The sequence below is a fragment of the Eumetopias jubatus genome, unplaced genomic scaffold (assembly GCF_037043125.1).
Source record: "Eumetopias jubatus isolate StellerSeaLion01/CBP00866 unplaced genomic scaffold, mEumJub1_p1.0 scaffold_3, whole genome shotgun sequence".
NCBI classification, from domain to species: Eukaryota; Metazoa; Chordata; class Mammalia; order Carnivora; family Otariidae; genus Eumetopias; species Eumetopias jubatus.
The window spans coordinates 64679513-64705358 of NW_028274809.1; the positions used below are offsets into that span (position 1 = coordinate 64679513).

General features: G+C 37.0%; 1 protein-coding gene across 3 annotated transcripts in view; it reads right to left on the bottom strand.

Moving 5' to 3' along the window:
- XIRP2 (xin actin binding repeat containing 2) overlaps positions 1 to 25846 on the bottom strand; it is a 311289-nt gene that overhangs the window by 63452 nt on the left and 221991 nt on the right. Inside the window, exons 3-4 of one of the 3 annotated variants that reach the window (XM_088022124.1) lie at positions 14125 to 14184; positions 11905 to 11946 (exon numbers count right to left, since the gene is read on the bottom strand). The exons of the other annotated variants lie outside the window; for them this stretch is intronic. The gene's annotated coding sequence lies outside the window, so the exon portion shown is untranslated. The remainder of the gene's footprint in view (positions 1 to 11904; positions 11947 to 14124; positions 14185 to 25846) is intronic. 3 annotated transcript variants of the gene reach the window in all.

Below are 25846 nucleotides of genomic sequence, written 5' to 3' on the forward strand. Positions count from 1 at the left end.
TTGTTCAAACGTCTGTACTGTCCCAAATACTTTCTGGTCACTGTCCCCATAATTGTAGGGTATACTAGAAAATGCTCTACACATTTTGACCAGTCTTTTAAATATAGAACAGGGATGTTTATAATTTAAAGTGTAATAATTTTAATGTATCAAAACTTCGAATCAGTCAGGTGCTGGGTTGTTCTCCCTGTCACCATTAAGGTGCCCTCCATGCCCTTTGCATATAAATGCAGACTGTAACTTCAAAAGAAAAAGATGATGTCAGTTTCTTAATGAAATGCAGGTACTAGGATCGGTCCAAAGAGTGGACGTAATTTAATAATAGTCTGCCCTGCTTAAGATACACATGAAGTACATAGTTAGTCAGTCTCATCATCCCTTAATTTATTTATACTTATTTATCTTTACAAATTTGGCATTGACATTTGTTTCTTTTCTCTCAGATTCAAAATCTAATCCTATAAGTGCACCATCAGCTTATGCTGCTTATTTCACTCCTGTTTTTAAAGGGTGAAGTGTAAAAATCACCCTTTAAATGTTATTCAGATTAAAACTTGCTCTTTCCATGCACATTAAGACAGTGATATCTGTGAACAACAAAGAATTTAATTAAAACTTGCAAACAAAAGTTTTCCTAGACCAATGGCATTAAACTCAAGTGTAAAAGAAGGTGAACAGAGTGAAGTTGGGGAGAGTGAAATGTAAAAAAAGCAATTTAAAAACTACATATTGTGCTTCACTGTAAAATTCCATATGAAGCTTTAAAATAGAATCACTTCCCCAGACTATTCCTTTTAGGCACCAAAAGCCTTGGGCGGACAGACAAGTCATTTCAACTTAGTGTGACCTGCCATTGTATTAGGACAACTCACCTGAAAGGAAAGAACTCAGAGTTAAGCATCTCTGTTTGTCTTTAGATATTATTATTTTTTTTAATTTTAGACACAGAATGACAACTACAGGTTATCAACGACTAGCCAGGAGCTCAGCATCAGTTTCCATCTAAGTCTTGCGTGCATAACCATAGCTACCATGATTTTGGTCAAAGAATCTCTTAGCTTCATCAGTTTACAAAACGGCAACACATACAGCGTGAATATAGTACGAGGGCCATCACAGAGTGGTCAGAAATGCTCCTCATGTGCCCTTATTTGGGAATAGGAGGAATATAAAGCATTTCTAAGAATGATATGCTTGTGCTTTCCCTAACAATGAGAGGCAGAGCTTTTCCTAACATTTTTGCAGAAGCGGTTATTAAATTTTTATTATTATCTGAAACTAAAATTCTAGATGGACAGTTGAGATGAAGACAGCCAACTTCATAGGTATTTAACATTTGGCATCATGATTGATACACAGTGGATGACCCTTAAGCATTTATCAAATGAATTTGTCTAGAAATAATAGTGCAAGATTCAGTGCCCATCTTTCGATGGTTCCTGTTGACAGATTTTGTTACTTTCTCTCTCCTGCTTCTTTTTAAAGGGTAGAAAACAAGTTCCAAATTCTGTAACAGAAGTTATTTAAGCAGCCCGGAGATGTGAAAGTTGGGATTAGAGCTTCCAGGAGGGAGCAAAAATAAACTTTTGCCTGTGAACCTGTGAGTCTCCCACAGTGAAACCCAGCTCAGCACCAAAAATGCTCCGCAGGATACCACATGAGCAAGGGAAAATTAGAACTGCACAAAAATGTTTGCTTGGAAAGTGAAACCAGTCAACGTTGGGCTTTCTGCCAAATTAAATTTCTGCCAGAAATTCTCCTGTTATGACATATCTGCAGAAAGCAATTAGACAAATATTGTAGCTCAAAAATTCCGGATACATTCATGTCTCCATCACAGTTCGGTCCAGAAGAAAATACTAGCCTCCCCACCCAGTGGGCCAAGCACAGAGGTATAGGTAAAACATGCAGACTGATATATACACATTTTCCCTTGGAGGAGCATCTAATCACAAGTAGTATCCTGTTTTGTTTTGTGAGATCTAGGAGGACCTCAGTAGGTTTTCAGGGTGTCCCAGTGCACTTCTGAGTTGGAAGCTTGCCAAGGAAAGCAGATGTGACAGAAGGCCCTAGTCCCATTCACCAGCAGTGCAGGGCCTGAGGAAAATGTAACAAACCTCACCACGCCTGACACTTGCCATTACAGAAAGTATCTCAGAAGGAGGAATTAAAAATGCTGATGCTTTGCAGCACTCTTTGCGTTGTTCTTCATAAAATCTCAAACCCGAGTATGGAGTTAGGGAGTAGCTTAGACCAGATACAAAATAACATTCTTCTATCATGACCAGTCTCCTGAAAAATTCCTGCCACCCAACCATGTATAGTCTCCTGGGCTCCATCCCTAGTCTTCTGGGGTTCAGTCTCCATCAGCTCTTGGCTTCATCTATATTCTACTGTGTGCCTATCTCTGGTGACTATTTAAACCCTAACTGTATACTGCCAAACCTTTTAAAATTCGAGATAGCCTTTTTTAAAAAAAAGTATTACCCACAGACTTATTTCCAGTCTCAAATTTTCCAGTTGTATATTAGAATAGACAACACCTGGGATTGTCAGGAATAATGGTAAATGTGATAAGGAGTCAATATATATATTATATTATATATTATTTATAGAGAGAGGCAGCCTTGGGATGGAAGCAAAAATCGTACATGAGGGGAAAATGTTGAGTTGGTTTTTGGTGAGGTGAATTTAGCTCAAGAACGTGGGGCAAATGAAACAGGGAGTCAATGGAAGCTCCACCATTGCAGCTGCCAGTGGAGTCCTGGTTGAGTGGGCATTAGGTCTAGCGTGGTTCCTTTAAGCTCTTAGACCCATCCTTGAAGCCTGGAGGCAGTAGCCCTTAACTCCAGACCTCCAACACTCCTGATTGTTCTTGGCCTTAGTTTGAAATGCATGCCCGAGGCTATCACAGGCTCCAACCCTATCTTGTTTCTAATCCTCCTTACTTCTGACCTTGCCATTTATTTTCCTGTTTATAGTTTAGCTTCATCCCTCAAATATGATGCATTTTGCCTTTCATTGGCTCATGATCTTTTGCTTTCTTTTATTTTTTTAAAGATTTATTTATTTATTTATTTGAGAGGGAGAGTGCATGCACAAATGGGAGAGGCAGAAGTGAGAGAGAATCTTAATCAGATGCCTCGCTGAGTGGGGAGCCTGATGTGGGTCTCCATCTCACGACCTTGAGATCATGACCTGAGCTGAAATCAAGAGTTGGATGCTTAACCCACTGAGCCACCCAGGAGCCCCAATTTTTTGCTTTCTTTTCAGTGATTGGATTCTTCTTTGCCTTTGCTGCTCAGATTCCCTTGATAAACAGTCTGGTCTCTACAGCCCCATCTTTCAGTGCCTCCCTCCCTCCTGAGTGTTCTCCTTCCATCTTCACTCAGACATTGCAAATGGATCCAAGATACGGGGAGCAATGAGGCCAGTAAAAGCAGAGAATCAGATGGGCGGAATGTGTTGAGGAGGGGAAGATCCTGCTGAGGGCCAAGATCAGTTTTAGTAGAAAATAAAGAAAACTGTGGTCCATATGTCAAGAGTCCAAGAACTAAGTGAAAGTAATGACAAGGTCCAATGAGTAGCTGGGAGCACAGAGTCATTAAGGTTGAGGGTAGTTGAAGAGTTCGATTTCTTGAAGTAATGTGATGTTGACATCAAGAATAACAGGAAGGTTATTAGTTTCAAGTGTTGAAATTATTATAATAGAAAGAGGGCACTTAATAGCTTTCTACAACTCCAGAGAGGACAGAAATTTAATCTGAGCTGAAAAGTGCACCCCTGCAAGGTAAGGATGCCTTTAACAATAGAATAACCTATTAAATCAGGTAGCTGATTTTTTCTCTTAAACAGTCTTTAGTGTGGTGGTTTTTTTTTTTTTTTGAATGTTCAGCTTCCAGGAAAACTTGGTAATTTATTTTCTTATTTTGTTCTCTGAGAAAGAGGTAATGGTTATTATGTTGTACTAGCCTCATATGTTAAACAATAATAATAATGACAGTAATAGCAAAAGCTTATATGACACTTACTGTATACCAGGCACTATTGTTTAAGTCATTTTACAAATATGAATTTATTTAATCCTCAAAACAACCCTATGAAGTAGATATTAATAGTATCTCCATTTTCAGATGAGGAAATAGACACAGAGATAGAGACATTAAATAATTTGCCTGAAGTCATCCAGTTGGTAAGTGTAAGAGTCAGAATTCAAACCCAAGCAGTCTGGTTCCAAAGTCTGTGTTCAACTAACTAGGGTTCACCTGACAGTATTTTCTGATTTCCTAGTAAAGTGTTATCTGGGGTTCCTTTGGAACCTCTTCTGGCCCTAGGAGATGGTGTTTTTGTGATTCTAATAAACTGAGGACACTGTATACATCTTAAGGATAATTTCAATTTTAGGGTTATGGAATATATTCCTTATATAGGAGGTCTTTAATAGAAATGAGATTAAAAAAGAAGGAAGAGGAAAGACAAGGAGAGAGAACATGTTACATCATTTGAGAAATGGTTCAGATTGATTACAATGTAAAGATGATATCAATAAGGAAATTTTATACATCAGCTCCTGGAACTTTTAAAATAAATCTCTCCATGGGAGAATAATCCCGTAGAAAATGTTTATGTTTATTATTATTATTGCTTTTGTTGTTGTTATAAAAATGTAGTTTGGTACTTTCTCAATACAAAGGTTTACAGAATTTTGTGTCAGGTTCTCCACACAATGTAATGCAAGGAGTAAAAAAGAAATGTCATTCTGGATGATACTGTGGTTATTGGCTTTTGTCTGAAGATTACTCTTCTTTATTTGAACATCCAAATGCACTTCGAGAATGTAAAAGAAATGGAAAACAATACAGAGCCATCAGGAACACCATACTTTACAGACAAGAATATACACATACACACATATATATATAATGGAGCATAATGGAAAGAAGTGGTAATAACATAACACAATGACATAGTCAAGAAGCTGGGACAAGTTGGGTTGAAATGGTGAGGTAAGTGGAAAGAGGTGAACATTGAAGTCTGAGGTAATTTAAAAGGTGGAGTATTAGAAATTATAAATAGTTTTGAGTTGATAACTGCAATAGCTGGACTAGATCTTTTCAGAAAAGAAAAGATTGTAACTTAAATACAAACATATGCCTTTGCTTCAAATTTCACTTCTCTGATATTTTACAGAGTAAAAGTTGGGGCTGTTGTCCAGCTCTGGATGACAGATGGATGATGAATCCTAAAATTAATCCCATTCCAGAATGAGTCAGTGAGTGAAGCAGACATGCACTAATACAGTTACATTCCTAAAAATATATGGTTTTGAGTCTTCTGGGACTCAGAGGGCTACCATAGTTTCTACTGAAGAGGTCAGGGTCCTAATGAGGTTCTGTTCCCACTCTGAGCATTCTGGGATGGTTCAGAGGACAGAAGGAACTGAGCAAGCTGCTGCTTGCCCTAAGTTGCTCTTCCTTTGGCATCCCTAGCTCTAGCCCCTGGGTTCCAACTGAAAACTGCTGTGGGGTAGCAAAACAGCGGACTTCCACCCTATACAGCGCTCAGGAAAATGGCTTGGGATCCAGCAGAAGCAGACACAGTGAATTCTAAATAGAGCTTCTCACTGGCATTGACAACCTTTAATAACGTGAACAAAATCACTTTATTCTTGTCTGTTTCCCAGAAATATTCCAACTTAACAATAAAACCCTTGTGTGGAGAGTCAAAAATTCTAACTTACAAAACAGGTACATTAAAAGGTGATCCCTAGCTTTATGAAAAGATTTTTCATTGTTTCCCTGGAGTGCTTATTTACTCTGTTACCTATGAACCTCAAATTATTTGACAAAATGCTTACTGGCTAGAAAAGGTAAAGCTAAATTATTATGACAGTATTGACTACAAACAAACAAAATTATCATCAACAACAGAGATGGTGATAAAGCACCCATGAAGTTAAATGCAATTCAATGGGGAAATGTGACTCTACTTATCAAAATTTAATATAGTTAAGGGGCGCCTGGGTGGCTCAGTTGGTTAAGCGTCTGCCTTCGGCTCAGGTCATGATCCCAGGATCCTGGGATCGAGTCCCACATCGGGCTCCCTGCTTAGCGGGAAGCCTGCTTCTCCCTCTCCCTCTGCCTGCCGCTCTCTCTCTCTGTCAAATAAATAAATAAAATCTAAAAAAAAAAAAAAGAGCCCAAAATTTAATGTAGTTAAAAAACCCATCACTTTATAATACAAATTCTACCTACATTTTATTTCAATGCAATTAAATTCTATGAGTTAAAAAAATTAAATTAAATGATATTCACACATTAGTTTATATTCAGTCCACATTTACTGAACTTTAAATGAAGAACACTGAGAACATGTTTGGAAACCATTTCTAATGCTGGACTTTGCTTGTAAAATTAATAGTGATACGATTTTTTTTTTAGCTCTTCAACGTTAGTAACTGCCAAGTCAATGCATTTAGAAATACACATGCTGATATATTCAGATTCTTTAGGAAGATGCTATTGGATCTTTTACAAAGAGAAATTTCCCTAAATAAATTCTTTTAGTATTATATTTACTTTATTTTTTATAAAGATTTTATTTATTTATTTGAGAGAGAGAGAGAATGAGAGATAGAGAGCACGAGAGGGAAGAGGGTCAGAGGGAGAAGCAGACTCCCTGCCGAGCAGGGAGCCCGATGTGGGACTCGATCCCGGGACTCCAGGATCATGACCAGAGCCGAAGGCAGTCGCTTAACCAACTGAGCCACCCAGGCGCCCCAGTATTATATTTATTTTAAATCATGTGTATGCCTGGAGAAATTTGGCAATTACTTACTTTTGAACAGTCAGATATATCTAAAGTGTTCAGTTCCCCAGACAGCAGGATATATCCTGCATACAATTAGAAAAATGTAGAAGACAAATCTACTTGAAGTTCTGCCAAAAACAGCAGTGAAAAATCATGCACCCATGAGAGGACAGTGGGGGGTGGGGAAAGAGCTCAATGAACACATAAGATGAGGAAACTTAAATGCTTAATAAAATTTAAAAAATGAGCAATCATCATATTTTTTTTTAAATTTTAACTGAATATGTGGATCAGGTCTCCTTTTCCACAATTTTTCACAATTTTAAGAGAACAGGAAATACAAAACAAAAAGCATCACAATTCTATTGCTAGGAAAAAAGGACTTTATTAAGGTGTACCTCGAAAGGTCATGGGGGTGGAATGGAATTGGGTTGATGTTATGGCATAAAGCTTTGTAGAATGACATATAGCAGTGAAATATAAGTCAAGAGAGTTGGCTTCTAGTTCTCTGTGCTTAATGAGAGTGACTAGTTAATGTTCCTTTGCCTCGGTTTTCTTATCTAGAACTTAAAAGTGTTGCACCAAACAGTCCCTGAGGTTCTTTGGGTTATCTGTGTAATAAATTCCTTTTATCCTTGGCAATATTTTAAGAAGTCCAGCTACTCTACCAGGAATTCGGATTACCTACTGTACTGGTCACTGGCAGATTATTCTTATGCCATCATTTAGGCTCACAAAAAGTCATTAATTATAGCCACACCATCATCTGTTGTATCTAAACTGATACAAATAATTCATTGAATTTGCTGATTTTCAACATTTTTAAGAAAATGAAATCTTTGCTCTTTTTGTTGCCTGTTACTGTCCTTTGTGCTTTTACTGGTTATACTGTACAAATCAAAAATATTCAGGTAAGTTTGTGAGAGATGGATTCCAATGATTAGGAAAGTAAGTCGTATGAAAGTTTTACTCTGGAGTTCATAGGTAGCATTTCAAAGGAGAAGAGATGTTGCAGACATATATGACATAATAAAAAATAAATATTTGGTCTTTGTCTCTGGCTCCTGGCATACAGCTCCTACAACTCTTGGAATCGCTTGATTGGTAGTGTCTTTGGTATGTTAATGAGAGGACTCCTGGTCTCTTGCGGGGGTTAAGAGGGAGTAGAAATGGCTTCAGGTTGGGGGCTGATTGCGAGAAAAAACAACCTAGTGATTAAAGAGTTAGAACATTCAACCCCACTCCCCACCTTGGAGAGGGAGAGAAAAGCTAGAGATTGAATCCAATAACCAGTAGCCAGTGATTTAGTCAGTCATCCTATGTAATAAAATCTTGATGAAAACCCTAAACAACAGGGTTTGGTGAGCTTCCAGGTTGGTGAACACACTGAGGGGTATGGAGCCCAGAGAGAGAGCGGAGCTCTGTGCCACCATCCTCCACCCCACTTTGCCCTATGCATCTCTTCTATTTGGCTGTTCCGGAGTTAGCGGCTGAAACGGGGGCAATCTGTGGGGTCTGCTCTAACTTTGGGAATTAGTGTGAAAATTGAATTAAGTTGTATACCCAGTTGGTGTCAGAGAACTGGAGAATAGGTTGGTGCCAGAAAACACCACACATTTGTTGTCAGGAAAAAAAATAAAAACAATGCAACATATCATACAGTCATATAAAGACCATGCATCTATGTGGAATAAATCAGTGTTCTAAAAAAGTTATTTCTGAATCAGAAAAAAACTGAAGTTACCCGCCATCCTGCAAGGAATGAGCCTGTAATTTGAATGATCAAGTGTCTGTTTCAGAAGCAAAACAAACAAAAAAGAAATTACAATTTAATTAAATTTCAAAGTGTAACTTGAATGCTTTCAAAATAGGAGGTGGGAAGCAAAACAAAAGGACAATGTAATGTCAATTAAATTCTGTCCCCCATAGATTATTCAATCAAAAATGTTGGAATTTGGGGCACCTGGGTGGCTCAGTTGGTTAAGCGACTGCCTTCGGCTCAGGTCATGATCCTGGAGTCCCAGGATCGAGTCCCATATTGGGCTCCCTGCTCAGAGGGTGGTCTGCTTCTCCCTCTGACCCTCTTCCCTCTTGTGCTCTCTGTCTCTCATTCTCTCTCTCTCTCAAATAAATAAATAAAATCTTAAAAAAAAGAATTATCCTTTAAAAAAAAATGTTAGAATTACACTGTCAAGCACTTATAAAGTGTATGCCCTGCTCTATAAATTACTGAATCTAGACGTGACTCCCAGCTAGGAATCAGGTCTTAAAGAGTGGTTTCTTAGTGTCCAGAGTTGTGTGTCTGTGTGAGGCAGAGAGAGAAACAAAGAGCAGAGGAAGTAGTTCCCAGGACCAAGACTACCAGGGAGTCCAACTCCAAATCGCCTCATCATAAGTAATATTTTACCAAAAGAGTAAAAAGAATACTGACATACATAAGTTGTTCAATTGTGGTAAAATATGAGAGACAGAACAGGGGAGCTGGCTGACTAGCAACAGCTATCAATGGTAGACAACCGGAAATGATCTATGAATTCTGTGGGCTTTTCACCCAAAAATAAACCAGAGAAAAGGCAACCAACCCTCTCTTCCTCTGGGATCACAGAAGACTTGAGGCCTGGGCTGACATTTTTACATGAACATCTTTTGAAGTAGAGCCCTCTGTGATCATTAGAGAATGTCTACTTTTATTCTTCAGGTGGTTGAAGGAAGCCGTATCTTAAAGATGTCCAACATCAGATGAAAGCAGAGACATTTACTCCAGACTATATTTTCCCAAACAGCTGACACTTTGCCATATTTGCAGACATCCAAAATGCTGACTTTTAAAAATGGGACTAGTTGTTCATTTACATGTTAATAGTAAGAAGGTAAAATATTCAAAGATCAGGCAGAGAAGTAGAGAAATATTTAAGCATAGAATTCAAGACTCCCTCATTTCTGATCCAATATTTTGCCACTCCGTGGTGATATCTTTAAAACTCAAAACAGGTGCTCTTTCATATTAAAATTCATGGTTCTGAATATAGCTGAGGTAAATATTTTACTCATCCTTTGGTCCTCGGCACATGAAATTTAAAATAATTTAAACAACCTACAGCTCGTCAGTGACCCAATGGAGCTCTGGTAAAAATAAATATCTTTCAGTTCAGCACCAGCTGGCTATATTTAAACCCTGCATTATGTAATCTTAAAGTGTCCTTGCTTTTAGTTGGTGTCTTAAGATGTTCTGTTATAATGCCTGTCCCAAATCACTTCAGTCTCTGACATCTAAACACTTAAGGCACAACAGGGCCAAATTAAGGTGTTCATAGGCAATCGAAGACAGAAAAAAATCCATTTGAAACAGTAATATAGGCCATGATACCTTTAAAGTAAAATCTCAGTCTTCTCTCTTTAAGTTTGTAGTTACTATAATTACGGCTGGCAAATCCAACTGGCAGTGCTTTTCTTAATTCTGCAAAACATCTAAGAACCTGATTCTTTAATCCTTACTCCAGTAATACTCCCAAAGGAGACGAGACTGTGGCTGGGGCAAGAAGCACAAAATCAAACTAAGGCTGGAGAAAGAATAATTTTCAACATGTTCTTCTGAGCAAGCTGCAACAGTTGAAGATATTTTAAATTCTTCCTTTCCCTCACCAGATTCCAAGTAACACAATTTATATTTTTTAGTACATTCATTGTATATTTTATTAATTTATGGTCATAGAAGATACACTAATTTTATTTTCTCTTTTAGCTAGAAGCTGAAGTATAATTTTCACTCATGAATTTTTAGCTTAAGGTTTGGTTCATTATTCTTCAACACTAAATATGAAACATGCTAACTATTTGGCAGAGATTAATATATGAAGCCTTACATTTAATATTATAAATGTAATACCAGATATTGTCATAAAAACAAAATCCGACTGGATATTTTCAACAATTACAATTTGACCTATGGTCTTCATTGATCTCAATCAATCACTAAGAACATATTACTACCCAGGAAGCAGATATGCATCAATGACTATATCATACATACCTTTTGTAATAGATCTAACTCTGAGTTAATGAAAATGTCATGTATCTTTACAGGTCGCTGACGAGCTTCCTCCCTTGTTTCCTGTACAGCAAATTTCCCAGTCCCCTGAAAGCAATCGGTGGAGTGGAGGCCGGCTCCACTGAAGGGTCTATCAAGCAAGTAGATGGGACGGCTGAATTTATTTTAGCCCTGCGTCTAAAGGATGCAACTTGGCACCTATTTTTAGGAACTGAGCTCTGTATAGGTGGGGCCTGAGTCAACTACTCTTTTCAGAAGTGTGTCTCTGAGGGCACTCTGCCTCATAGTGTCCTCAGTAATGTATGCATGGCTTTAACACATGTGCAGTCAATCAAACCCCCTTCTGCAGTCATGACCATCAAGCCAACAACTCTCGACTTTGAAACGAAGCCTAAACAGCCAGCACCGATAAGGAAAAGGAGGGATTAAAGGCCTTGAATTACTCCCATCTGTTCGAATAACTTCAATCTTTTAAGAGTTAAGAATATGGGAAGATAAACCACGTAACAAAAGTTCTAATGTGTCCCGGTGGAATTTGGGTTCTCAGGAAAAGGAAGCATTATTTTTATTTAGAAGATGTTCTTACGTAAGGAAAATGTTTGCTTTTTTGAGGCTTCACATGCAAGGAAAACACTCTTGTAGTGTTTGTATAAATAAAGAAAGTGCTCTTTGGTTAAAAAAGTGAGGAAAGAAAGGGTAAGAAGGCATTCTAGCTTAAAACTATTTGGCATGAGGAAGAGCAGTCAGAGGAAGGAGTCACCTCACATGCTCCTGAGATAATATTAAATGTCCCCTGCTGTCACCCTACTTACTCAGCATGACCTGACCTAGAAGAAAGTAGAACTCACCAAGAATGGCTATTTAGCTCCACAATGCCAAGACCTAACACATCCTAAGTAAATATAAAACAGCCAGCTTCCCCTATCTTTCCTCTCTGGTATTATTTTCCTTGGGCAGGGTTAAGTGTGTATACTCATGGCCTCACAGCAAACCCAAATAAAGAAAGAGGAAATTGCACTTTGACTTACGGAAAGCATTTGACATACGTATATACTGTTTACTTTGTACAAAATGTTTACAAGTGAGCTCTCTCCCATATCATTTGCTAAGAAAGGCCAGTATATACATTAGAGTTTTCCATATACAATATTGATTTCTATTAAAAGTAGGTCAAGGAGTGATATCCCTGCTGATTAACTCCAAGAAAAGCCTTCTAAAATGGTGTTCCTGTATACTTCACAAGATCTTTCAGGGCCAGGAGCCAGTCCAATCTAGCTATTTTAGACTGTGCTGTCCAGTGTGGTAGCCACTTGTGGCCATTTAAATTTTACTTGATTACAATTAAATAAAGTTAACTCTTCAGTTCCTCATTGTGGCATTAGCTACATTTTAAGTACTCACTTTCCACATGTGGCTAATGGCAATGCATTAGTGCCTACATAGCACCTTTCCATTATTACATAAAATTCTATAGACAGTGCCGATTGAGAGCACAGGATTTCAACACCGCTTTGATACTAACTAAACTCTTTGGCAAGTTTCCTATGTAGTGTAAGCTACACTTTATTCATCTGTGATTAAACACGACTAAGTTTATCTACTTTAAATGATTGCAGTGGAGATTAAATAAAATAATATATAGGGGCAGCTGGGTGGCTCGGTTGGCTAAGCATCTGCCTTCTGCTCAGGTCATGATCTGGGGGTCCTGGGATCCAGCCCTGCGTCAGGTCAGGCTCTCTGCTCAGTGGGGAGATTGCTTCTCCCTCTCCCTCTGCTTCTCCCTGCTGTTTGTGCTCTCTCTCTCAAATAAATAAATAAATAATTTTAAAAAATAAAATAATATAGATAAAATATTCACTTCAGTCTAAATCTAGGACAAAATATTTATTTTAAAATGATTATTGTTGGGCGCCTGGGTGGCTCAGTCGGTTAAGCGGCTGCCTTCGGCTCAGGTCATGATCCCAGGGTCCTGGGATCAAGTCCCGCATCGGGCTCCCTGCTCGGCGGAGAGCCTGCTTCTCCCTCTCCCTCCACCTGCCTCTCTGCCTACTTGTGCTCTCTATCTCTCTGTCAAATAAATAAATAAATAAATAAAATCTTAAAAAAAAATGATTATTGTTACATTACCTTGCTATATATTTAAAATGGCACTGGATCTAAAATCACAATAGTTCGATTGAAGTTATGAAGATGGATCCTACAATGTGTATGCCGTCAACTTCACTCATATTTGCATATAGATGCTAATGATGCTTATGGTGGTTTTAGTCTTTCCATATATTGTTAATTACTCAAAGATATGACTGATAGCTTCTTCATTTTCTCCTCTTATTCAAAACTACCTGCTTTCTCTTTCCGCTGTGTGATAGATTTCTTCAGTTGGTTCTTTAATTTCACCTTTCTTCAAACCTTCTGTTTTTATCCTTTCAGGAAGGAAATATGTTTGATTTAAACACATATACATAAATAAAGTTATAGTTTCATGTTTTTTCTCATTATAAATTTTCCAATGTTTATAATCATCCAAAAACTCAATGATTATACATTGTTAAGAGGAAAAAACAGATAGGAAAAGAAAACTTGGTGGAACATCAGAATATAGTTGGTAATGGATTAAGAGCAATAAACATCAGATCTATAGTAGCATGCATAAATTAATTAACCTAAGATCAAGCAAAAATTCGCAGTTACAGAACTGATTAGCTATCATACAATTTGGTTTACTCATTTGAGTCATGAAGACAATGAAAACATCAGCACCTAGATTCTTACTATTTATTATTTTAGTTGTTTCAGATACTGACTTTCATTCTTTGTTTGATAGCAATCTAATCAATTGTTATGAAATTCCTGTGAAAAGAAGATGGATGGATAAATGAGTAGATGGATTATGAGACAGATAAATAGGCAGAGGGAGAAACAGATAGATGACAGGTAGAAAGATTCATAAGGTGATTCCTTGTATCAGAAATTTTAGAAAGTTGAAGTGGGACATTTGCTCCCTCTCCAATACACAAACGTACTTTATCTTCACAGTGCCTGATAGCTATACCTATTAAAACCTGTATTGTACTCAACTGAAACCTACATAAGACTGTTGCTTCTTAGGATCAGACCAATGCCCCCACTGAGAATAATTTTAATATACGTGTGTGTGTAGGCAACAGGGATCAGCCAAACAATAAGGACCAGAGGGAGGACAATTGAGGAAAGGCAAGAACCTTCCAAATGTGAGCTGAGGCTCTGAGGCTGCCCCTGGAGGTTACTTGTTGATTCTGGATGCAGCTAGAGGCTGAGAATCCATGCTTAGCCCAGGAAGAACACTGCTGCTGAGGAACAGGAAAACACAACTTTTGGCAGTTGCATTGGACTGGAATGACAAACTTGGAGAGTAGTGGGACCTCAAATTCAGTTTTCTCTCCAAGTTATTTGCTGAATTCCAACATTTCACAGGATAGCAGCTATAACCATAAGCCCAAATAAAGAAAAAAAAAATAACGGAATAGCCCACATGTTCATGCTACTTAGGAAACAAGATCTAATAGAAGAACAAGACCATTGAAAGGAATGAGATCTTGCCATTTGCAACGACATGGATGGAACTGGAAGGTGTTATGCTGAATGAAATAAGTCAATCAGAGAAAGACATGTATCATATGACCTCACTGATATGAGGAATTCTTAATCTCAGGAAACAAACTGAGTGTTGCTGGAGTGGTGGGGGGTGGGAGGGATGGGGTGGCTGGGTGATAGACATTGGGGAGGGTATGTGCTATGGTGAGTGCTGTGAATTGTGCAAGACTGTTGAATCTCAGATCTGTACCTCTGAAACAAATAATGCAACATATGTTTAAAAAAAAAAAAGAAGAAGATAGCAGGAAGGGGAAGAATGAAGGGGGGGAAACTGGAGGGGGAGACGAACCATGAGAGACGATGGACTCTGAAAAACAAACTGAGGGTTCTAGAGGGGAGGGGGGTGGGGGGATGGTTAGCCTGGTGATGGGTATTAAAGAGGGCACGTACTGCATGGAGCACTGGGTGTTATGCACAAACAATGAATCATGGAACACTACATCCAGAACTAATGATGTAATGTATGGTGATTAACATAACAATAAAAATTAAAAAAAAGAAAGTCCTCAAAGGAAAGGAGAAATGACTTAAATAATCTGCAATAACTGCTTTGTCCCTGGAGGGGCTTAATAGTGTGGAATTAGCTAGAGGAGGAATGAGGATACTGTCTCCACCCTGGAAGATGGGAGATGAAATAGCAAATATTTTGGAACTTGGTCAGGCTTGGGGTGATAAAATTGGTGGCTTGAGTACACTCAAATGCAGTCAGTTTCCCCCTGAAGACATTTATCCAATTCTGAAGCTTCACAAGGTGTGAGGCTAAATATCCAAGCTGAAGACTTCTGAAAAGTAGAACAAAAATAGAATCTGACAGATTCTCAATGAAACCGTAAATTAAGGTAGTCAGCCTCTTCCCTGCTCCACTCTGCCTGCCTACCAGAGGAAAGGCTGAACCTCTCTGATGAAAATAATCTCATCTAGAAATTTTTCATCTTTGTTTTTGCAAACACAATGCCTGATTTTCAATTAAAAAAACAGAGTAGGCAGGGCGCCTGGGTGGCTCAGTTCTCAAGCGTCTGCCTTCGGCTCAGGTCGTGGTCCCAGGGTCCTGGGATCGAGCCCCGCATCGGGCTCCCTGCTCTGCGGGAAGCCTGTTTCTCCCTCTCCCACTCCCCCTGCTTGTGTTCCCTCTCTCGCCATCTCTCTCTGTCAAATAAATAAATAAAATCTTTAAAAAATTAAAAAAAATAAAAAAACATAGTAGGCATGTAAAGAGACAGAACATTGTCACTAGTAACGGAGAGAAAAAACCAGGGAAAAGAAGCAGATGTTGTAGATATTTGAGTTTGCATATAAGAACTTTAAAATAATAATGACATACATTTCAGAAAATACAGGAAATAACATGCACAGTCTATGAAGAGATGGAAATTTTATAATAAAGTTAAAATTCCAAAGTGATACTGAAATGGACATTCTGGAATTGAAAAATACAATTGTCAGAAATTAAGAACTCAATGGAAAGTTTAACAGTAGATTAGAGACAGCAAAAGACAAGAAATCTGGAAGACAGATGGGTAAGGAATAGAAAGATTTGATTTGGATGTTTTATATTGACTATCCAAAAGTGCTCACTAGATTTTCTGCAGCAATATAAGATTGTTGGATCATACAGCTATAGTCCATTAAAATCTAAGTCTTTTTGCATATGTTACTGAAAAGTCACATCTACAGCTTCTTATATTTGTTTAGTTTATGCCTAAGTGAAGGGCAATGGTGCCACCCCCTCATTACAGCTTGCCTCTGCCATACAGTGTAGTTGTTCTTTTCACAGATTGCAATGTATGTCTTATCCAAGTCTGTGATAAAGGATGTTGAATGGAACAGAGCCAATAACATATATGAAGTCAGACTACTCCTAAAAACCTCCCTCTGAGGGGAAACTCACATATGAGTTTAGGTCTACTCATGTGTCTGTATTTGTATGTGTTCTTGATAACCTGAAATAAGATGTATCTGGTTAAGGGATTTCGAAATTCTATGTGTTTCTTTGCTAGTCATCTTGAATTTGTTCCCTTTTCTACTTTTGCTGGTACTACCATTTGTGGCTGAAAGCCTATTGTCCTTGACATAAAATATAGACATCATCTAGGAATTCATTTGGTTCAGTTTCTTTTCTAGTTCATTAATATTAAAGCTATCCAAGAAAAGCTAGTGAATATTTCTTTTTCCTTTAATTTTCCCTTAACCCATAATATACTATGCTTTATAAAAGAATTCTGCCAGGGATTTAAGTAGGTGATTTACAATTGTTTTCTCTTATGGTCACAGCAATCCCAAGAGGTTGGTGTTATCCCCATTTCATATAGGAAGTTGAGGATGAGTGAAGTTAAACTTTTCCAAAGATAAAAGTTAATAACTAACAAAAGTGGGGACTGGACTCAATTCTGTTGCTTCCAAATGTTTGGATTATTTGGGGTATATTATTTATCCTGACCTTAATCTAAAAAAGTTCCATCCAATCACTGTTATGTATGCTGGATGATATACTTTGAGAGGGATCACCTCTTTTACATATTAATGAATACTGTGGTTAGGCATAGGGTAGGTCTACAATAGATAGGCTCTGGCAAGGCCTTTATTTGGCATGGTAACAAAGTGAATGATGAGCAGACACTCTGGAGACAAGATGAATGGATGAGTGAGAGCTTTAAAGTTGGGACTGAACTTTTAAAGTTCAGTCATCTGAGATGTAATCTCTGCACCAATGGGGTCAATCTAAGATTTTTTTGAAGGACAAAAATTCTAGAATGTTTAGAATTAAATAAATTGAATATATAAATACTCAAATTCTACATTATTATCTAAGCCCACCAGTTAGGGTTGAGCAATCTGCTTTGGACACTCTTGGTGGCATGACCCATTCAGTTGTCATGAAAACAGAATTAGGGTATTAGTAACTGAATTGTAGTTGAATTTAATTAACTGTAATTTTCACCTGTTCAAGTGTAATTCTATTAAAACTATGTCATGATATTAAGGACACAGGAATGAGGCCTTCAGGGATATAGACTCATATTTAGATCATATCTCATAGTCTTATGTAGGGTGATCATATGATTTGTCATGCAAACCAGGGTGCTTTTGAGAGTGAAAGGAGCACTATTAATAATCATGCTAGCACAACAGCACAATCTGGGACAGTCCAGGGAAAACAGGGCTGTGGAATCACCCGACAATTAGCCAAATGTGGACCCTCTTGACTCACCATTGGTGTCCATGTGCAGGAAGATTTCTAGTGATCTGGCTTCCAGCATAAAAAAGAAAAAAGGAAAAAGTTCTTTCCAAGGTAGTTCAGTGTGTGGACAACTCCTATCTTTTAAATATAATCTGGATTAAACCTGTCCCTTATAACAGAGACTGGAGTGAATTAAAGAACTCCAGAGAATCTATGAAATTTGATCCAGAGGAAAAAAAGAGAGAAGTTATAATTAGGAAACTACCTGGTTAAAAAATTGACAAAGTATTAGACACGCCTAATAGACTTCTTCTTAAATTTTAATTAAAATAATAAGAAAATAAGTAGGAAAAAGCAGCATAAAATAGCATGAATTGCTAATAATGAGAGAGCATTTGTATGTTTTTATGTTTGTGTAAGAGAGAAGATGAACACAAAGAAGAAAATGAGGAAGAGGAAGAAAAGAAGAGGAGAAAGGGAGGAGGAGAACATATGATGAAGGTTTTGCAGACTTTCCAACAGTAGTTATCACTGAGAACAAACATGAATCTCTTTTGGATGACACATTGCATAGAGCACCCTCTGAATCAGAAGGTGACACATAGCTTTCCCAAATAACAGAAAAAGACTTTGACTCATGTTACTATGACCAAACTATGAGGTTTTCCCTCAGTACTATGTGAAATAACTTTTGGACCGACCCAAGCTATAGTCCTAACTCATCGCCACTCCTACCCCTCTCAGTGTGTATTTAGCCATGCACCACATCTCTCAACAGAAGGGAGAAGATGAAGTGGACCCTTAGGTTCTTAAGGAAGCATTTTAAAGACACATGGTGGAACTCTGTATAATTTTGTATGCTTTGTACTATACAAAATATAGTTTACACATTTATCTGACAACCTAAGTTAATCTTGTAATGTATGGGGTAGAAGTTTCAAGCTCTACTAGGCAAATTTGGATAGGACCAAAAATTAAAGACTTTAGATATAGTTCAGAAAAAAAGTAAAAAAGAAAGGGGGAGAAATTATAAGAGCCAAGTGTTCAGTGATGGTAGAATAAAAAAAAAAATTGCCTGCCCTATCTGAAAGAAATGCCACGCTTGAATCAATCTCAACACAATGCAAATAAAGTAAGTATGTCAAGATATCATAAAGAGGCACTGCTGGAGGATGGTAAGGGTCACTGACTTGATGAGGCAAACCAATAACATAGCTTTTTAAAATTAGTTCATTTTTTAAATAGCTGAAAAATGAACGTGTTATATTCTTGATGTGCTCAAAAAGATTCAGGAAGAGAAGCTTCTACAAAACTGTTATAGGCGTTACTCATGAGAGAATAGGATGAAATGAAAGAATGGAAAAAATGAAGGCTAAAATAGGTTGCAAGAAAGAGCAAAATTTAAGAAAAAAGTTAAAATAGAATTTGAGATAGTAAAGAGCACTTATGAAAAAAATAAATTCAATCAATGGAGTGGGGAAAGACCTGAGAAATTTTTCCATAACGTAGGAACAAAATCAAAGGATGGAAATGATGACCTAAATAATGATGGATAGAGATATGATCAAAGGAACATAACTGTTTCAAAGGAAGAAAGGGAAAACAACAAGGACATATACAATTAAACTTAAAAGAAAAAGTTTTCAAGCCGAAGAAGGATCTGAGAGGACAAAACCAAAGGGTGCATCAAGACACCTGGATATGCCCTTATACATTTTTGAATTTTAAAGACAAAAAAACAACAAATAATAAAAAAGACAAGTTGGTCTCAAAGTTCTTCACCAAGAAACTATATACTGTGATAAAGTAGAATATTGTGTATAAGGTGTTTTACTTTTGTTTGTTCTCATGATGGACATAAATTTGAGTGAAGAATTCTCTTCGTAGACAAGATTCTGTTATTTATGTATGAGGGATTAGAAGCATATTTTTCAATATATAAAAAATTCTTAGATAAAGAAAATGATTTATATACCCTCACCAGGGAGGAGCCTTTTTTTTTTTTTAAGATTTTATTTATTTATTCATGAGAGACAGAGGGAGAGAGAAGGGGAGAGGGAGAGAGAGAAGTAGAGGGAGAAGCAGGCTCCCAAGGAGCAGGGAGCCCGATGCGGGACTCGATCCCAGGACCCCGGGATCATGACCTGAGCCGAAGGCAGACGCTTAACCATCTGAGCCACCCAGGCGCCCAAGGGAGGAGCCTTTTGCATCTGAATGCAAACGATGATTCCATATTAAAAAGAGAAGAATAGAAAACGTATTGTATAATAATGTTTATTATTTGAATTAAAACCAAACAAATGCTATAAATTCAGTTACAAAACTGAATGTAAATGCAAAAAAAATCTTTAAAAAATGTAATAGGAAAAGAATATACTTTAGATACTCATGACATTTATCTCATATTACCTTAATAATGTAATAATTCAGGGTTCTAATCACAAATTAAAATAGATTCTGTAAATGTTGAAAGTGAAGAAAAGCAAGGGAAATAAAATTGAGTTGAATATTTTTGGAGTTTGATGAACTTAAGACATTCATACATTCATTCATTGAGTGAATAAGCCATCACATATTTATGGAGCACCTGTATGTCAAGTCCTGTGCTATGCTAGATACAGTGTTAATAAGATAACATTTGGGCCCATGAGAAAGTTTCTTATTTATGGGCCTAAGTAAATATAGAAATAGATATAAAGTGGGATAAGTTTATGAAGGAGAAGAAATCAGTGATAGGAAAAGGAAAAGTAAACACTTTAATTTGAGTAGTCAGGGTAAGCACCTTAAGATATTGACCAAATTTTAAATTTCATCAGAAGAATAAATACAAAAAGAAAAAAAAGAATGAGGCAAAAAAAAAACTTGATAAACCAATATGGCATACTAACTCTAACAAAAATTATAATTTACAAAGCTACATTAATTCAAATGCAGTGAAATTAGCATTGATTCACCATTCCTTTTAGTGGAATAAAAATAATCATACTGAATTAAACAACAGTGCTTAGTAAATGTAAAAAAATGGATGTTATTTCCCAGAGTTTGGAAACTCAACTAAATAATTGGGTGAGAAATTATTTCAAAGGCTCACCTTATACTTCAAAACATATTCCAAGCTAATAAAATACTTACGTGTAAATGCAATAAATAACAATAAGAAATAGAAGTACTTTTTTTTCAAAGTTATATATAGTCAACATTTCACACAGCGTAAGAGTATGCATAAAATAAAAACTTTCTCCTAGCCTGGACACACAATGCTTTTTCATATGCAAAATAGACTGCTGTTAAATTTTTCATGTATCCTGAAATGTTCTCTGTATATAAAAGCACACATATGTGTTTATATGTGCATAAAACACATGTATACATATATGTTTTTACATAAAGCCACACCTTTCATTTTTATACAAATGGGAAAATTATATACCCAGTGGTCCACACTTGCTTTTAGTTTTTACTGAAGAATGATGCAAATCCATTTCTATCACCAAACTGAAAAAAGTCAATCACCATAATTAAATATTAAAAAATTTTAAGGTTATTTATCATTTCAATAACTGAAGAAACAGGGGCTCCTGGATGGCTCAGTAGGTTAGGCATCTGCCTTGGGCCCAGGTCATAATCCCAGGGTCCTGGGATCGAGCCCCGCATCGGGCTGCCTGCTCCGCGGGAAGCCTGCTTCTCCCTCTCCCACTCCCCCTGCTTGTGTTCCCTCTCTCACTGTCTCTCTCCGTCCAATAAATAAATAAAATCTTTAAAAAAAATAACTGAAGAACATACTTGAAAATATTCAATACCCATTCATGACGAAAAACTTTCAACTAAGAATAAAGGAAACTTTAAACTTCACAAGCAGCATGTGCAGAAAATCCGATAGCTAATAGCACACTTAATGATAAAAAGTGGATGCTTTGTCTTTATTAAGAATGAGACGGGGGCACCTGGCTGGCTCAGTTGGTAGAGCATGTGACTCTTGATGGCGGGGTAATGAGTTCAACCCCTACACTGGGTGTAGAGTTTACTTAAAAAAAAAAAAAAAAAGAAGACAAAGATGTCTCCTCTTGCCCCTTTATTTTGGCATCATACTGGAGGGTCCTGCCAGTATAAAAGGACAAGAAAAAGAAAGATGAGACATAATAATGAAAATGGAAGAAATACAATTATCATTATTCACAAATAACAAGACTATATATTTTAAAAAGTCCAAAAAGTTACTATAACTAGTAGAAGCACAATCAAATACCACCACACATCTAGTAGAATGTAGAATACCACAACACATTTAGTAGGACACCATTTTTTTAAGTGAATATTTCTATATGCTCACATGCACATATATACATAGAGGAAAAAAAAACTTGGTGGAAATACGCCTGTTCCTCACTAAGTAGGAATATCAATTATTTTTTATTTTCTTTAAATTTCCTCTATCTCTTAATAGAAAGCCACATACTCGATTTATAACAAGAACAAAACAACCCCCCTTTAAATTTTTTCAAATAAGAAATATGCTGTCATTTGCCATCAGACAATATGTACTTATAAATAGATGAACCTTTCATGGCCAGAGATCTTTATGTCTTATTTTTCTGTTGTCTATATACATAAGAAACAACTAGATTGTTTATAGCATTATTTATTAATAATCTTCTTTCCCCCAAACTTGCACATGTCATACTACTATTTCCTAGCATTTTACAGGTTGGAGAAATACTCTGGGCAGCTTAAATTTGTTGCTTTGTATATGACTGATTTTCGTTCCAGGATGCTTATAGATCTTTATTCTTTATCCTAGATATTTCAGATTTTTTAATGGAAGAAGTAAAAATAATATATGATAATAGCAGTAGTCTACAAATGAGCATTATGTATATGCCAATTAAATTCCATCACATTTCAAACATCCTCCAATATAGTCATAGGGAAATATATGAAAAAATCCCCCTTTTTGTTTGTTGGTTGTTTTTGTTTATTTTTGAATGAAGAAACAGAGATACAGGGAGGTTAGATATTTTTCCCGGCATACTTTCCTAAAGTACAATGCTCAGAAATTAGATCCAGACAGTCTGGTACCAAATTCAATGCTTTCAATTGCCAGGTTATAAGTTTCACTCTTTATAATAATGGGCAAAACATTTAATATAAATATTCTTTATCTTTTAGAAGTAATTACATAAAATATATTTTTAAATGACTTCCCCCATGATATAAGAATAAAATAGGCATTTCCATAGTGTAGTTGTAACAAATAAACAATGTGATATAATTCATCTAAATATTCTTGCTGTTCCAGTGTGCCGTTTATCATTCTATTCCTCTAAGCTGCAGATCGACCCTCTGTGGCTCTGCTTGGGATACTGGAACATTTCTCCCTTGCCACCTGGCAAGATGGCAAGTTTCATCGGTGGAGGACCCTGGAGGTATCCTAGAGGAGAAACTGTTCTTGGTTTCTGCACATCCTCTCCCGTGGGAGGCTCCTGCGGGGCTCTGTGGCCAGCAGCGCACGGCTCTTCTCAACGGGACCTCTCTCAGCACCTGAGGTTATTTCCCAGTCAGTTTTCTAGTGTAGCCCCTCAGGAAATTTGTCTGCCATCCAGTGGGCCACAGGAGGGCCCTCTCCAGTGAGGTCTGAATCCCAGACTTAAAGGCAGGGGTCCATTTCTATATTTGGTTCCTTCTTGGGTGCTTGGTGTTCCCCTAGAGGTCACGGCTGTTCCCTATATCTGCTTTGTGTATATTCTGTAGAGTTCTATTTAGCCCTTTGTACCCAATCCCTTGTTACTCCTATCTCCTGTTATAGTTAATGATTCTTTAAACTTTCACTTTCTGAATGACTATATGTTTCTTGTCTCCTCATTGAATTCTTACTGAAAAAAAACATTAAATGCTATAAAGTATAAACGGCTATTTTCGTGGTTAAATATCCTGTATATATATTTGTGGTTATCTCCAAACTTCCCAGTCTTTAAAATGTCCAAGTTTCAATAATCTCACTTATATGCTAGCAATAAAAACACTGGGGTGCCCGGGTGGCTCAGTTGTTAAGCGTCTGCCTTCGGCTCAGGTCATGATCCCACGGCCTGGGTAGAGCCCTGCATCCGGCTCCCTGCTCCGTGGGAAGCTTGCTTCTCCCTCTCCCACTCCCCCTGCTTGTGTTCCCTCTCTCGCTGTCTCTCTCTCTGTGAAAGAAAAAGAAAGAAAGAAAGAAAGAAAGAAAGAAAGAAAGAAAGAAAGAAAGAAAGAAAGAAAGAAAGAAAGAAAGAAGAAAGAGAGAAAGAAAGAGAGAAAGAAAGAAAGAAAGAAAGAAAGAAAGAAAGAAAGAAGAAAGAAAGAAAGAAAAAGAAAGAAAGAAAGAAAGAAAGAAAGAAAGAAAGAAAGAAAGAAAGAAAGAAAGAAAGAAAGAGAAAGAATAACATTTATCTTAAATGATAGGAGTAGATAACACAAATGTTTCTAAAAATACTTTACATATTGTGAAAGCACAGTAGAAATGTAAGTTATTATTACTACTGACTAATGTCTGTGAGGGTGGGCCCATTTCTCTCTTGCCATTCCTGGGTACCCACGGTCTTTTACAGGGATTGGTACGCTGTGGGTGCTCACTAAATGATGGCTTGATGAACAGATGTATAAATCCATCTCTATTACTCCATTTCATGTTTATTAGGTCTATTTGAACTGAATTTCAAAAATGTCACATAAATAAATCAAGTGCTTTCAACTTTGCAGAAGGTAAATATTATATCATAAAAAGTACCTAATATTCTTCACCTGTATCCCAAAATCTTCTGGAATCTTGCCTCAAACATATTTGTTGTTATAAACAAAGATAGAAAATATGAAGCAAACCATGTAATCAAAAAGACTAAAACTTTGGTGCACTGCTTAATTAGCTATTTTCAGGTGCGTTTTGTAAGGTTATTCAGTCTTGGTAACCTGATAAGACACATATAATTGACTACAATTCTTCTTTCGTTACCTTTAAGTGCAAATGATAGGTTCTGATGGCAAACTGTTTATATTATGGCATAACTTGAATACTGTTTAAACCATTTACTAAGTGGATAAATAACTTCACATTTGTTGCCCTTTATTTTTAGGGAGAAGAGAAATTACTTCCATAAATTGTTTTACACTCTCAAGAGTCTCTCCTACAATATTTTCACCAAAAGGCCTAGACAGGTATCAAGCTAAAATATGTCACTATGGCCCGGAGGAAGCTGTGCAATTTTCCCTTCTTGCATCAGTACGTAGGCTTGTATACATATATACTGTTTGTTCCTCCTATTGCAATATTTTTTTCTTAATCATCTCCAGCAGCTTTGTCAAGGAATTTCATTGTTTTTGTTTTTCTCTCTAAGAGCGTAGAGTTAGTAACATTTCACAAGCTGCATTGATTGTAGGGAGGAAAGGAAGGCAAGGATTCTGGATTCCAAACACTGTTTCTCAAAGTAATAAAAAATTACTTATTTTTAGTGGACTTCCTGTGTGTGTGTGTGTGTGTGTGTGTGTGTGTGTGTGTGTGGTGTTTCTGAAAAGAAAGGAGACAAAAGAAAACCTCTGAGCCATTATATGTGTATTTATACAGTGTAATACATGTGTAGACATTTTCCTTTTGCTTCACCTAAATTAAGAACATCTGTATGAAGTAGATATTGACTTTGTGATTTAACAACATCCCAGTGAATGTATTAGGATCTAATGCTATCCCAAGCAAGAATAATGATTTAAGTAAAAAAACACACCCGAAGCACATATTTGTCTTATGAAATATATAACAAATAGATAAGTGAATAAATGAATGAATGAATAAATGAAAGTTGAGAGTTTTTGAGGGACAGATTTAGCAATACACAACTAGAAACATTGGGCTCTCTCATGAATTGATCACTTTTTTCAAGAATGTCATAAACTGCTTTATGTGTCTATTAAGAATACTTGTTTGGGGGCGCCTGGGTGGCTCAGTCATTAAGTGTCTGCCTTCGGCTCAGGTCATGATCCCAGGGTCCTGGGATCGAGCCCCACATCGGCTTCCTGCTCCACCGGAAGCCTGCTTCTCCCTCTCCCACTACCCCAGCTTGCGTTCCCTCTCTCACTGTGTCTCGCTGTGTCAAATAAATAAAATCTTAAAAAAAAAGAATATTTGTTTGCATCCTTCATTGCACTCAGTGCAT